Source organism: Lonchura striata, chromosome 1 (assembly GCF_046129695.1).
Source record: "Lonchura striata isolate bLonStr1 chromosome 1, bLonStr1.mat, whole genome shotgun sequence".
In the NCBI taxonomy this organism is placed as follows: Eukaryota; Metazoa; Chordata; class Aves; order Passeriformes; family Estrildidae; genus Lonchura; species Lonchura striata.
In genome coordinates this window covers 110,261,855-110,277,380 of record NC_134603.1, presented here as the reverse complement: position 1 = coordinate 110,277,380, position 15,526 = coordinate 110,261,855, and positions in this window count along the sequence as shown.

Below are 15,526 nucleotides of genomic sequence, written 5' to 3'. Positions count from 1 at the left end.
ACTTAACCGGTGCAGCACAGGCAACACAACTCCCCAGAGAGAAGGCAGCCCAAACAGAGCTCACTAAAGACATATTTTAGCAGCTAGCTCTACTGAAGCAAAGTGAATGGCTTTGCAAGCTGTTCTTTCCCAAGTATGATGTTTTCACTAGCCACTCAAGGCATCGAGATGAGATGGGAGTAGGCATCCAGATGCCTTCAAGAGGTATCAGCAAGTGATTCTGGCATAGGGATGATGACATCTCTTTTCTCCTTTCTCAGCTTCAAAGGTGTTCTGCACACAATCTTTCCCTCTTTCTCTTTACTAAAATTTTCACTCCTCTCTCTCTCCTATCAACATCCATGAAGGCAAATCTGTTTTTCACTTACCTTTTAGCCACAGATCACCTGCCTTGTAGTCATACCCAAGACACAGGAACAGCATCCATTAAAAGATGCAGCTAGTTCTTTTCACCTATCCTTTCTTACACAGCACTCCTGTATTTACTGCTAGTTCAGGGAGCTTCAACAAACTCAAAATTTGTATTTACCAACACAGTCCTTAAGAATAAGGATCTTCCTAGCTACTCACTATTCACACTCACACTAACTCAGACCAAACTGACCCAACAGTCACTGCAAACTTAAGAATACTAAACCTTCTCCCACCAGCCCCCCAAAGCTCACAGCCCTTCCCTGGGCTCCTGCTGGGCCTGTCCTGATTTACACCAGCTGTAGCTTGGAACCAGCTTTCTCCCAGCTGATGCTGCTTCAAGTCAGCTCATACTGAGACAACAGAACTTAGTACACGATGTTAGTTTTTCTAACTAGTATGTTCCTTCTTCTGAGGAAAAACACATGGTGTCAACCTTAAAAGGGTTTTTTCCTGATTTGCTAGGGATAAAATATTAAAACCCCTGCAGTGTAGGGACCATTGAAGGGAACCAAAGCAAGCACCAGTTCCCACCCTAGGACAATATGGTGTTCCCCTTTAATGGGAGCACCATGTGGAAGGAACTACCGTCTTTCCTTACAAAGCACTAAGACAAAAGATCCTAAATCCTCTTTTTTTTTTCCCCAAAAGAAAGGGTTGTCTTCTTAAACAACCAGTCAGAGGTAAGATATTCAAAATCCATCCCAAATGAAGGAAAAAAGTTAAATCTACACCAGGGCACATATTTTTTTCTCACTGAACTTGGCAGGATCTAAGGGTGCAAATTTCTCTGAAGTTGACTAACAGGATGACTGAGCCCAGAAACACAAACCCTTGAAAGCCTGGTGGTAGAGTTTGGATCTATGTTTGTAAAGCAACACATACTTGCACTGCCCTGAGCACTGCCCAGCCACAAGGCTGTTATGCATCTGCCAACACAGTGCTCTAATAAACTGAAGAGGGGTTTTGAAATTTGCTTGGATAAAAATTGGGCCACAGCTAAAAGGCATCATCAGAAGTTTTGCTTAGCAAGGATCTGGATGACTGGGATTTAATAATGGATGATTAGAAAAGCATTGCTGCATTTCAACAGTTTGAATAGTGCCACTGAAGTCCCAGGGAGAGCAATTCAAGTTTGTGTGAACCAGTACCAAAGGAAAACTATTTTCATGAGTTGAGGATTGACCAGTCAGCTTTCACATACAGTATGAAGCTTTACATTTGCCATGGTGGATAATGACTGATAGAAGAAATTCTCTGTGTACCGAGAAGTTACTTTTCACCTCTGTTTTAAAAATTATTTTATTTATCCAAGGTTACTTGTGGGAAAAATTAATGGTTAGTCAAATACATATTACTTAGTTGCAAAAACAATAAAGAACTTTTTAAAAGGAGACAAATGAGAGTATCAAATTGACTTCAATTTATTTGACTTGAATTTTTGTCTCATATGGGAAGGCAAATGAATATTTATATACTGTAAAGTCAAGTATCTAGCCACCAAAATAATGTCATCAAAAAGCCATCAGGAGAAAAGATCTTATTATTTGAATAGATTTTTTTCTTCTGTGGTTCTTTCTTCTTTCAGTCTAAATAAACACTTGGGCTGCAGCCATATTTCATCTCTTGGAAGTTGGGAAGGTGGCAGACCCTGGTGTTAAAAGAGAAACTAAGCCTTCCTCTTGGTAAGCAGCAAGATCGGGGCCCTAAGGAATTGAGGGAGAGGCTTCGCAGCCCAACATAATCACCCATTCAGACTGATTAAGATGAGACACTGTGGGAAGCTGTTTCCAATGCTCTCCAGATGCAGCTAGAGGAAAGCAAGTAGTCATAAGTACACTACCAAAAGGAGCAGAGACCTCCACCTTTGCATGACATACGCCACAGAACACAAGGTAACAGTGTCCAAGGGAACACCACCTGAAATCCTTTTAGCTGAGGCATCTTAAGCTCTTCACTGGAAATCAATTAACCACCAGTACAAAGTGTTTGCCTACACATGGTTTAGGCAGCCACATGGCTCTGCAGTCTCCATCTGTGAGGTGTAGATTTCACTCTCCATCACTTTTCATTGCAGCAACAATTAGAGGCACTCCAAAATGCAGAAGGATTGGCCTCTAGCCCTTCTGGGAAGTGTTTGCACATCCAGCTTCAGAGGAGCGGTGAGCACCAGCAGAGAAGTACAGGAAAACAGGGAGGACTGCAGGGCTGTGCCTTCCCAGCCTGGTTGGGCTGCAGCTCCAAGGTGCCCAGGACATCACCTGGGAGATGCTGCTGGCAAGCCACAGTTTTGGCAAAACAAAAACAACTGCCATGTTTTCTTGTGATTCAAGATGAGCTAGGTGGTACCACTCATGCTAACCAAATCCTTGGTGCAACCTATCTTAGGTTTCAGGTGAATGAGGGCTTAGGAGCTTAGAGCTGTCATGGATTTTTGTGTAAGATGACACTTGGGGATTGCAGAACAAATGGCATTTTTCTTATTGAAATTACTTCTTAATTAAAAAATTTCAATAGAGGTTTTCCCTTCTAGTGTCAGCTAGATATAAATGTTGTGAAACAAATCCTTCCAGACATCTAAGCAAGAGTGATTGCTTCTGGGTTTCAGAGCAAGCCTGAAACTGGATCCAGACCAGTACTTGCAGACATACTTTTTCATTTTTAAGACTCATTGCCCAATGGCTCTCACATTCCTCCCAGTGGCCAGTCCATTGTTTGTGAGTATCCTCAGTAAAGCTGCTGTAAATAATTTACACAACCCTCAGCCAATCAAGGCTGAGATGGTACCACCAGGGCCACATGAACATCTCAAGCTATAGCTATATTACTTTTCATGTGATGTGAAATGAAAAATAAAGCCCTGAGCATTCCAGTCATACCAAGTGTGTTCCCGATAGCACTTTTAAACAAATCTCCACTGTTTCAGGGACGGAGCAGAACTGGAGTCTGTCTGCTTCGATTTAAATCTGTCCCTGAATGATGTCCATGAGTTAACAGGGAGAATTACAAGGGAAGGAACAAATAAACATTATGAAAAGAAAAAGAAAACCAGACTTTTTAAGCACTCAGACGCCTGCACAGTTCCCAGGCTAAGCATTCATGTGTTAAGAAAAAAAACCCCATCTTCTCAACAGTGCACAAGATCTAGCAGCTCTGAGACTGTGTAACCTATCTGGGAATCAGGTACAGATTTACAGGGGTGAGGGGAGGGAGGGAGAGAGGAGAACCCTGACTTATTCCCGTGACCTGCGTCTTGCAGGGCACGTGGTCTCAGGCCATAAAACAGGGCTGTCTGTAGGCACACCACCCACCCCATGTGGGCTGGCATACAGGTTATCCCCTCCAGAGAGGTGAGAAACCACCCTGAAAAGTGCTTTTGTCTGTCAACAGGGGCAATACACCTGGAGGTGTGGTCAAGTGTAAAGGGCTTTAGGTACTGTACATGAAAGGGAGGTCTGGCTACTACTGGTTTTTAGGAACATTTCTGCCTTTGCTTTCTACTGCAGCCAAGGGAAAGACTTGTGTCTTTTTTATGTATGTACCTCAGTTACAGCCATTCCACTTTTAGGACAATGGCCCCATGAACCTCTGTTTGTGTCCACACTTATGCTGCTGCAGGACAAACAGAAAGTCCATGTAGACCCTCTCTCCACAAGAAGCCAAAAGTCTGCAGTCACCAATCACAGGCTGGTGTTAATGCAGAGTGCTGAAACACAGCAAGTCCCCAATAAGTGACAGTAGGTCGCTTTAATGGTATCTAACTTGTCCCACAAAAAGCCATCTAGGTTCCCATTTGGCCCAGATATTGTATTTATGTGGCTCAAATTTATGCCCACATTTAATGCAGGAATGCTAAAGATTGAGTGTAATTTGTGTTTGTACTTCTAATAGCTATGTAAAAAATATTAGACAAAGACAATAAAAGGAAAAGCTTTCCCCTGTCTCTCTCCTCAAACTCCTTTTTAGCTTAACCCAATTTTCCAAGTCACTTAGAGGCCTTTAAATAAAATGAAATCCTAATGATGTCGCTGCCATGAATAATTAATTGTACCAGTACAATCTCTCTAAACAAAATCCATTCTCATTAGATTAGAGCTTTTCTCAAGACACACGAGTTCATTATGGCATTTTTACATCCTTCTTGTCTCTTATGTTTCTTTGGCTTTCCTTATCTGTGTCTTTTCTTATTTGTGTCTGAGACACAAGACTCCATCACCTCGGTAGCCTCCAAAGCAACATTCCAATACCCAGGGAAGAGAGCTCCTACACAATCAGACACATGGTGGTAGGAGTTTGAGAGCCCTGTCTGCAACAGTGGGGAACTCCTGTTTCCAGAATCCAAAGATTATTTGAAAGGTTTACCCCTCTCTGCTAAAAGCTCTAAACTTTGAACAATTTAAGCACTATGATTCAAGTTTAGTGTGAAATCTTTGTTAAAGCTATTCTCAGTGTTTTGAGATTCAGGAGGTTAAAGAGCATTGCAATTCTGTTATTAATAACCAGGCATCCACCTTATTCTACCCAGCTTTCTATTCAGATTACTAAGGCTAATGGGTGAATTAAGGATAGAGGATCATAAGCATTGCACAGAAGAAGTGATTTGTCTATGAACATTTTGGTAGGAAAAAACTTCCAAGACATTGAGAACTGCATTTAATCGAAGACCAAGGAAACTATTTTAAAGTATAATAGGAGTCATTCACAGTATCCTTAGTAATAGCCTTTGCCACAAAGAATAAATCTGCTGATCAGACATGACCCAATTAAAACTGCTGGCATCCAATATGTTTTTTTTTATTAAGCATCTGAGAGTCCAGACTCATCCAGTGGAATTTTCTTTTGAAAGTGACAATAGTATAAGGAATGAGAGCTCTCTGAAGTCTTCAAAGCAACCATTATTAATTATTTTGAAGAGGTATAAAAATAAAGTCCAGCTCACCAAGAGTCTTCAGGAATCTGATTTTATTTTTCACAGAGGCAAGCATTACTTTCAGTGTTGAGGACAGATTCCAAGTCTGATAACTACACTTCATCTCTTACATGTGCCCTGAGAGTTTAGTGGGATTTGGAATCATAAAATGGTTTGGGTTGGAAGCGACCTCAAAAATCATCTAGTTCTAGCCCCCTGCCATGGGCAGGGACAGCTTACTAGACCATGTTGCTCAAAGCCCCATCTAACCTGACTTTGAGCTCAGCCAGGGATGGGGCATCCACAACTTCTCCGGACAACCTGTTCCAGTATCTCACAGCAAAGAATTTCCTTCTCATATCTAATCAAAACTATTCTCAGAATAAAGCCATTCCTCCATGTCCCATTGCTACATATCCCTGTAAAAAAATCCCTCTCCAGTTCTCTTGTTGGCCCCTTTTACGTACTGGAATGCTGCTCCAAGGCTCCCCAGAACCTTCTCTTCTCCAGGCTGAAAAACCACATCTTTCCCTGCTCCAGCCCTCTGATCATCTCTGTAGCCCTCCTCTGGACCTATCCCAAAAGATCCATGACATTCCTGTGCCGAGGACCCCAGAGACAGAGTCTGTACTACAAGAGGGCTCTCACAAGAGCAGAGTAGAGAAGAAGTATCACATCTCTGGACCTGCTGGTCTTGTATGGCATTGCTGCATCAATATATTAATGTCCCGCTACTTTGGATGCTTCCTCACAAAATGCAAACCCTGAAAGAACACGCTGGATAAGAGAACTGAAAGGGTACTCCCCTGTAATAGGATTCCTTGAGCACCACCTTACACCTAACCATGGTCTTTGTCCCCATTGCTCTTCTTGGGAAGTATACCACTTCCATGATTAGTAATTATATTCTGGCCCAAATTTACTCTTGGAAATTACAACCATTTCTCTTTAGGCCAGTTTTGTCCTTCATGGCAAAGAGCTGCTCTTCCTGACAGAGTTTATCTCCTTGATGTGTTCATAGGCAACATTCATAATTTTTCACCTTTCACATTCTTAGATGATTTAAATTCTCATGCTCATTCTGGTGTCTCTTTCCTCTATACCACTCCACTGTGGAGATTATCTGTGGTGAAAATAAGAGAGTGGAACTACACACAGCAGTGTACATTAACCCCTTGAACAGTGGGAGTTAGTAATTCTTACCCTTCTTCCAATTCCTCATTTGAGGTACCTTAAGACATCAGGATTGTAGATATTTTTTCCTGGTTACTTTGTACCTATAAGTCCCTGCAAACATCTGATCATGCACTATGTCCTACATACTCTTCCTTTGCTGTCTCCAAGTGGTATGTTTTTGGTTTCTAAGAGTAATTCCTGTTATCACCATCCTCTTCATATTGCTTCATAACTTCATGTCAGTACCAAGTTTTACTGGCACTCCAGAGCCCAGTCACAGACGTGCCCTGGCTAGAAGGACTGTGACCACAACATATAACCTACCACTGCAAAAGTCCATGGGGAAGGGATGTTACCCGATTACCATCTCACTGCCTACAGTAATCTGTCCTTAGAAACACTGCTAGTTTTTATGCAAGATCATTAACTGAACTATTCAGTATGAATTCTTCTCCTCAGGGCTATGCTTAAAACATGTCTCCAGCCCTGTAATCCCCCTGTCAGCAAAGCTTCCCATTATCTCTTCTTTATCTAGCTTTTGTATTCATCCCTATCTTAACCATCTAAACTAATAAATTGTCTCAAAGGACCATAAAATCTGGTCTGCCAGACACAACGTTTTATGTTCCAATTGTCTCTCCAGCAGTTTCTTACAAAGATTTTGTCTTTATTCAAAGTCAAGGCAAGTTCTGTACTTCTTATGTCAGCAGCTCTGAGACACCTCTAACAAATCAATGAGCTCATTAGTTCCCCTTGATCTGTTCACTCCTACTCACAAAGTTTGGTCTCCTGAAATAAAGCACTTTAGTTTTATTTAACAACCTTTTGATTTAAAAGAACTTAATGGGTGTTCAGTCAATCCAAGCAGTTTGGTTTGATTCTGACAGTCATTTCTTTGCTGCTGGAGTCTGTAATATCAATATCAGACTCCCATTATGACTAGCAAAGAAAATTGCAAATTACTGGACACAAGACTATCTGGATCCTACTAGTCTTAGATACTGTTTTCCCACCTAGATTTTATAGACAAAATTTAATTATTAAAACCCACCTGTTTGTAAATTTAAGGCTGAGTATCTGCAAGCAGGACTCAAAGCATTATACCAGCAGATTTTTTATTTCACCATTCTTTCCATAAATTTTCAATCCAAAGTGTGTTCATTTGACTAGTGTTTTGCCTTTTCCCTTCTTTGTCATACTGCGAAAAGAGAATTATCATCACCTTTAGCTTTATTTATCTGTCCTGAATAGTGCACCTCTTAGAACATTGGGTTTTCTTTTATGATCTCTGTTCCCAAAGTGTCAACCTGGCTTCCTTGCAATCCCACTGAGGTCCTTCACCAGTAGTTCATATGACTTTATTGTGTTAATACCCTGCTGTCCTTGCCATGACGGTTGTCTTTTTTAAAAAACTGAAAGGTTTGTATATTTATACATTATACTGCATATATATATGCCCTGGGGGAAATTCTGACAGTCTAGGACCCACAATTTCTCTTCTACCCATAAACCATCTTGCAGCAGATTCTGCTGGTGTAAGTGAACACACTGTACCAAACTGAGCAGTAGTTCTTGATATACATATGACTGAAGGTGCTTGCATGTCGATGTGAATATACAGTGAGTCAGTGTTATCCCTACAAGGAAGATCTCTATACCTATTAAATTAAAATGGGCAAAAACATTAGTGTAGCCATTAAAATCAAAATCAAATTGATTTTTGAGATGACCATTATCCATGTATGCAATTCCAATTTTTCCTCTTAAAAATGGAAAATTCTACACAGGCAGAAGGGCAGTGCATTAAACTCTATAGAAAACTTAGAAAATCAGGATAATTCACCCTTGATGTTCTTTGACCTAATTTCTTGATCTTCTGGCATCACAAGGGCTAGAGAATATAAAGTGGTATCATCTGCATTGTGAATTGCAAGGCAATAAACAGACTCTCTCTCAGCTTAAAGACAAAGTAAATCTCATGGCATCAACAAAGCTCTCTGAAACCTGTTTCAATTATGCTAATTGTGCTCTCAAGTATCTGATCTGAAAACTCGCTTTTCTTTGTGATCTTACTATTGTTTGTATTGTTTGTACTGTTGTATTGTTTGTACTGTTGGGACACTGAAGACCCTCAGTGATGGACAATCATACCACTTGAAGTGAAAGTTAGCTTGGCTAGCAAAAAAATCTGATATTATTTCCCTTCAATAAATATTAAAATTCTACTTCCTTCTTTAACAAACATAAGGCATTTCAGAATGTTTACAAACACACAGAAAAGAGGAAGAGACCTTCCCAACAGTTTTTCCTCACAATTTGTTCCCTGAGCTTCACCATCTGTTTTTCGCCACCACCCATCTTCACACTACACCACTCCCCCAGTAGCAAAGAAATGTCAAAAAAGAAAAGCAAACTTTAGGTGAATGGTTATATAATAATCTATGCCTCACATTTTACACATGGAAACTCCTAAAAGTGCAGTCACAAAAAGGGGAGTGAAGTCAGTACAGAGAAAAATGAAAGGAAATTGGGATCATTGTACACACACAAGCCAAGGAAGAGAGAAATCGAAGGATATATGATAATACATATTTCATATATGAGTAAAATGATGCATGTCTGTAATAGCTCAGATAACTTTGGGGCCAGATCTTTGTGCAGTGCAAACAGGCCCAAATCTACCCATCTTATTAACTGGCTTCATATGATGCGCAAACACCAGACAAAGAAGAGGGACAACTGTTTTAGGGCTCTGTCTACATTTTACTGTTACATGTTTCCCTAGAAATTCGAACCCAACATGCGGTCCTGGCCAGTTAAGTGCATTAAAAATGTGCATTCACAGCTCCTGAAGAGGACTGTGAAACACTAACTCTAGTCCCATGAGACAGAATCTTTGACAGCAATATCCCCTTAAGATATTGCTGCTGAATAGCATTCTCATGACACACCATGCTGCCCCCTCCATTGCACCACTGAGCATGGGCTTACGTGCCCATGCTGGGAATGAGACCAGAGAACAGATCCAGCCTCCGAAACCCCTTATGAGCTGACTGCCTCTACAAGCTTCAGCCCATGCCTAGTGCTGTTCTGTGATGCTGGGTAATGTCACCAGTATTGCAGTACTGGATCTCTGCAGATCCTGCCACCTGATTTAGTAAAGGGCCTCAAAAGCCTTTGGGCCAAGGCCATGGAAATTCCAGCCCTCACTAGAGAAATGCAATTGGCAAAGCAGCAGTAAGAAGGTATCAGTTGTCCTCCACAGCAGTGCCTGGGAATGATTCAGATGAGTTAAGACAAATGTTTGCTTCAGCAATTAAAAAAAATTACTTATTATAAAGTGGAAATGGATCCATATATCATAGCTTATTTGCTAGGAAGACCCACAATGTCTTTTGCATTACATCTAGCTGGTAGGAAAATTAATTTAAGACATATCAAAGGCAAGTCTTGTATAATCATTTTAATTAACAGTATTCATGCTGTAACTTATGTATTGCACTGCATCCTTCTGGCCACAGGGCAAAAAAAAATCTTTTAAATCAACAGCATTGGAAAGCTAGCCTACAACTCAATAAACTGACGATTCCACATTTCCCAGACCCTACTCTGTGTCACATAATCTGGAGGCTGGGTATTTTCAACCAGATGAAGACAGCAGGGTGCCGAGGTTGTTGCAGCACTGCTTCACCACACACGCAGCATTACCACAAGCACCTGAATGGGAGAATCTAGCGGCTCGGGAACAGGCAAGCTACAGACACGGCTATTGGGAGGCACGCTTGGAATATGATGCCCTCGAGCCAGAGAAAAGCTGCAACAACGGGAGCAATTTGGCAGGTCCCTCGCAATACTTCATCCAGTTATCTCAAGCAGGACTCCTGGAGCGAGCAAGCTCTCATGCCAGCTGCAGGAACTCGCCTCTGCTGAGGGTACCGCAGGAGCGTTTGTGCTAGGGATGCAAAGTTTTTGAAGGGAAAGGTACCGAGCTTTCCCTGGCAGCATCAGCTATCTCCTGAAGGTAGATGCCACACTTTTGCTAGCAAGGAGTCTTGGTAACAGTGAAAAGAAACACCCTTATAAGCACAGAACCTCTGCTCTGCACGTTCACCAACCACAGTCACCTGCTGCCGCGGGACGAGCACACCACGGGCTTTCCCCACACACGGAGCGAACCCAGGAGCGCCGTCCGCGGCCCAAGTCGCACTTGCAGCCCGCGCTCCGCCTGCAGCAGCGCGGCCAAGGGCTGGCCCGCAGCCGAGCCGCGGAGCCGCAGCCGCGGAGCCGCAGCCGCGGTGCCGGAGCCGCGGTGCCGGAGCCGCGCTCTCCCGGGCCCCGCAGCCGCGGTACCACAGCCGCGGTACCGGAGCCGCGGTGCCGCAGCCGCGGTGCCGGAGCCGCGGAGCCGCAGCCGCGCTCTCCCGGGCCCCGCAGCCGCGGTACCACAGCCGCGGTACCACAGCCGCGGTACCACAGCCGCGGTACCACAGCCGCGGTGCCGGAGCCGCGGTGCCGCAGCCGCGGAGCCGCAGCCGCGCTCTGCCGGGCCCCGCAGCCGCGGAGCCGCAGCCGCGGTACCACAGCCGCGGTACCGCAGCCGCGGAGCCGCAGCCGCGCTCTGCCGGGCCCCGCAGCCGCGGAGCCGCAGCCGCGGTACCACAGCCGCGGTACCGCAGCCGCGGAGCCGCAGCCGCGCTCTGCCGGGCCCCGCTGCCCGAGCGCCCTCAGCCCGGGCGGCAGCGCCACCTAGCGGCTCGCTGGAGCCCGCTGGCGCCGCCGCCCCTCGCAGGCTCCGGCCCTGCCCTCAGCACCCCCGGCATCCCCGTCACCAATGACGTGCTCTTGTTTTGTCGATTACTCATTTCCTTAATTATCTCTGCCTGACAAATTAAAACGTCAAGTGGCTCACCGGCTAGACAAGCGGCTCATTTATTTTTACAGCAGCGTATTTTCACGCTGCTGCGGTTATTTCATGGCTACGGTTTGACCTTGCACAAAGTTACTAAAAAAACGCTCCAAGAACGCCACCCAAATACGATAATTTTGACACAAAGACCAGGTTTTGGCTTTCCAAGCAGCAGTTAAGGTCAGCAGTCTTTCTAAAGCCATAAAGAAGCTATGTGTATGCATAGTTTGCACAAAAAAAGCCCCTCATCTTTCAAAGCTGAAGTTATCCACTACCAAATTTACATTTGCCTCTTGAGCTCCTCACACCTAGCTTCTCCCTCTCTAGATTTCTGCAAGGCTAGGGAAAGAGATGTCAACAGTCTCTGTAAGCTTTCCCCTGCTTAAACACACCTCACCACCGTGTGAGCAAACTCCAGTTGCAGCTGCCTTGGTATAAGATCCCTACTCCAAAAATTACCAATAATTTTGCAGTTTATCCCTAGGACAGCTAAAACTCTGCAAGAATCATCCATCAATATCACTGACACGCATTAAAGGAAAAAAATGATAAATATTTATTCTTATATAGCAACATTTCCTGATGTTGTTTAAACAAAGTCTAAAACAAGCACAAATTAGTCCTGATAAAAAGGAGAAAAATAATCTTGGTAAAGAAGTGGAAATGCTGCTCCATGGGAATTCTCCCACTGGACACTGCTTGCCCCTCCAAATGCAAAAGAAGTTAGGCAGTCCTAGCCTCTTTATGGACAGTTACTTCAGGCGCAGTATGTGCTTTCCTCCTCTCCAATCAGTGCTACTGGGACTGGGTTGATCGTCCTTCGGTAAGTCTAAACTGGTAAGCGTTCACATTAATCACATGGCTTCCTTCAAAAGCAAGAACTTTCACAGACAGCTGCAAGTGAATAAATCCAGCCAAGAAGCTGCAGCTGAACAGGTACTCTAGATCCAGCATTCTTGCAGAGCCACCAACATGCAGAATGGTCAAATAGTCTTTTTTTTTTGGAGGGAGGGAATTACAAAGGAAACTTTGTAATACCTTGTTAGTCGGACAAGCAGCAGATTTGAAACAAACGAAGGCTAGGAGTGATGGAGGAAGTAACTCATTCCAGTTTGCATCATCCCACCTATACTAACACTGGAATCTGAAAGAAGAGTCCCTCGCCCATGGAACAGCCACGCTGGCATTAACACCCTTAACTTGAATGCCAGCAGCATCAAAGCTTTCCCATCGCACCCTGGAGGCTTTGGCAGCTGGCTGGCACCAGAGTAAAGGCAGGCCCCCAACCTTACTAACACAGTGCATCCAGCTGGGCTGCAGTTGGGTCTGCAACCACCCACCCAAGTATAACCAAAAATATGTCAAGAGTTCACACTCACCAGGATAAATTCTGAACTGCTTCCTGTCAACAGCAAAGGCTGCTAAATATTAATTACGCTAGAAAATGTTCAGTATGTACAGGCAACAAGCAGCAGAAATATGACTAATCATACCATCTGATGGAAGCGTCAGTCATTTTGCATCCATTAGGATTACAAATATAACTGACAACGGTTTGGGGTTTTTTCCTTCTTTCTTTGCTGCAATAGTAAGAAGATAGTATTGTCTTAGAGTGAAGTAAACTTTTCCTGGAATATTAGGTGGCAAAAGCTCTATATGAGTAACCTAAATTTAAGGGCAACAGGGAACAACTGGAAAGCCAATTTTGCCTCTCAAGGTCTCCCAACCAAGCAGTAGCATAAGCAAGAGATGGCAAGATCACAAGAGAAAAAAAGATCCCTTTGTCCACCATTTTGCATCCAAGAATGCTCCAGTTTGACTTTGTTACACTTGTGTCCCAGTTTCAGCTGGGATAGAATTCACTTTCTTTTTAGTAGCCAGTACTAAGAAGTGGTGTGGTTTGGATTGAGTATGAGAACAATACTGATAACATGCTGATGTTTCTCTTCTTGCAAAGCAGTGCTTACTCTAAATCAAGGTCTCCACAGTTTCCCATGCTCTGCCAGGAGCAGGCACACAAGTGGCTGTGAGGAAATATGTCCAAGACAGCTGATCTGAACTGGTAAAATGAATATTTTCAAGCATAGAACATCATGTCCAGGATATAAACTGGGGGAAGCCATCCCCCAGTTTATGGGGTGCCACGTGCAGCTGAGGGAGAGGCTGAGCACTCATCAGCAGGTGATGAGCAATTATATTGTAACTCATTTTTCTTGGGTCTTCTCTGTACCCTTTTTACTATAATTATTAGCATTACCATTGTATTTCAATTTATCTCAATTATTAGACTGTTCTTATCTTACCCTGTGAGTTTTACTTTTTTTTCCTTTTTTTCCTGATTCTCCTCTCCAGTCCATGAGGGAGGGAAGAAAGGGGGAAGGAAACAAGCAGCTGCATAGTACAGTTCCCAACTGGGGTTAAACTATGACAACTTATTAAGCCAACAGTGGCACTGCTAAACTCAATGTAAGCTGGGCTGTAGAAGTCAATGCAAATGTATGTATGGATACAAAGGAGTTGCAAAGTGTTTTTCAAAGTACAGCATTAAGAAATCATGCTAAGGAGTAGCTGTTTGTTGCTGTTTTCATACACCTGCTCCATCAACACTGCTGATCTGATCTGTGTCTTCACAGCAGAAGTATTATGGAGGGAATGTGCTTCACTTGTGTCTGTTTCTGATATGAGTCTCTTACATTAACACACTATGAAGGTATTACGCATAATGCCACAGATTCACTGTTAACCTACAGTTAGAGGAATCTAAATGCACCTGTCATTTCACATCTTCCTGCAAAGTAAAGGAAAGAATCAATTTTAATCACTTTTTCTAAATGCAAAGTTGTTAAAGTGCATGACTTACAAGTCAACTGGGGCACATCCTAGAGTGCTTTAATCCTCATGCCTTTTGATACATTTCGTGCCACAGACTTAATACAATTCTGAATTTAGCTTTGCCTAGAACCATGTACTACATAACTGTGTTTTGGTTTATGCTACTGAACAGTTTCTAAAAGGATATACTAAGAAAAACCAACAATTTTCCTAGGGTTTTAATTTCTCTCCCATCATGAACTATTACTTCATATGCTATTCAATTCTACTTGCAAATTCCTCAGAAAAACATGCAACAACGACCTTGTCTGACTACTCTTCACCATGTTCTTTCCTTTTCTAAAAACATTTCTTACCTCAATCTGCTTTTCAATGGTTGCTTTGTATTTAATCACGATCACAACCTTATTTTTGCTTCTGCCAGTAGCTTTCCTCTGCCTCCAATTCCTAGTAATGCTTCCTATCTCATTGTTTTTTCTCATTCACTTTCCTCGGTAACCATATTTTTGCTTTTCCTTACTTGCATCTTGGAAAGTTGTGGAAGCTGGGAGACTTAACGATCTCATAGAAGCGTGGCCACTCTGATACATCACTTCAGCTCTGCGTTCTGGTTAAACCTCGCAGAACATCTCCCTCAATGTCCAGCCAACTACCAGAAGCTCTCATTTCACCATTTCAACCTTGTGAAACCCATCAAATCTACCCTAGTCTAAATACAAATCAGCAGTGACAATTCTATGCCTTTTAACCAAACCATGGCTAGCAGCATGAGAGCAGCTTTTTTAATCTAGTCTGCTAACAGCAGAGAGCTGCCACCAACTGCTTCCTGCGGCATGGAAAAGAAACCAACCTGAATAACATTGGTAAGAAACAACAAATGGGTGCTGATAGCTGCATACTGTCAGGTCATAACTGCCCAGCTTACGGGCATGCTAACACAAGGACAAAAAGAAAAATAGTAGAAGAAAAACTTTGGTCAAAGTGAGAGGGAGAACACACAGGTCAAGCAGATGAAACTTCTTCAATGTATTTCAGAAGTAAGGCCAATGACATACAAGACACTTGTGACACTCCTTTAAAAATCTAAGTTTTTGTAGCAGCTCTTAAATATTAGCCAAGTTAGATCCATCTGCCAAACTAAAAAGGTACTGTTTCATGGACAAGGTCTACACATTTTATGCATATCTGGTAAAGAACTTAAACTGAGAGCAGCTTTCAGTAGTAAAAATGGGAAGGGAACATCATAATTAAAAATTACTTATTCATCATTGCCACCTATACAGCAATTAACA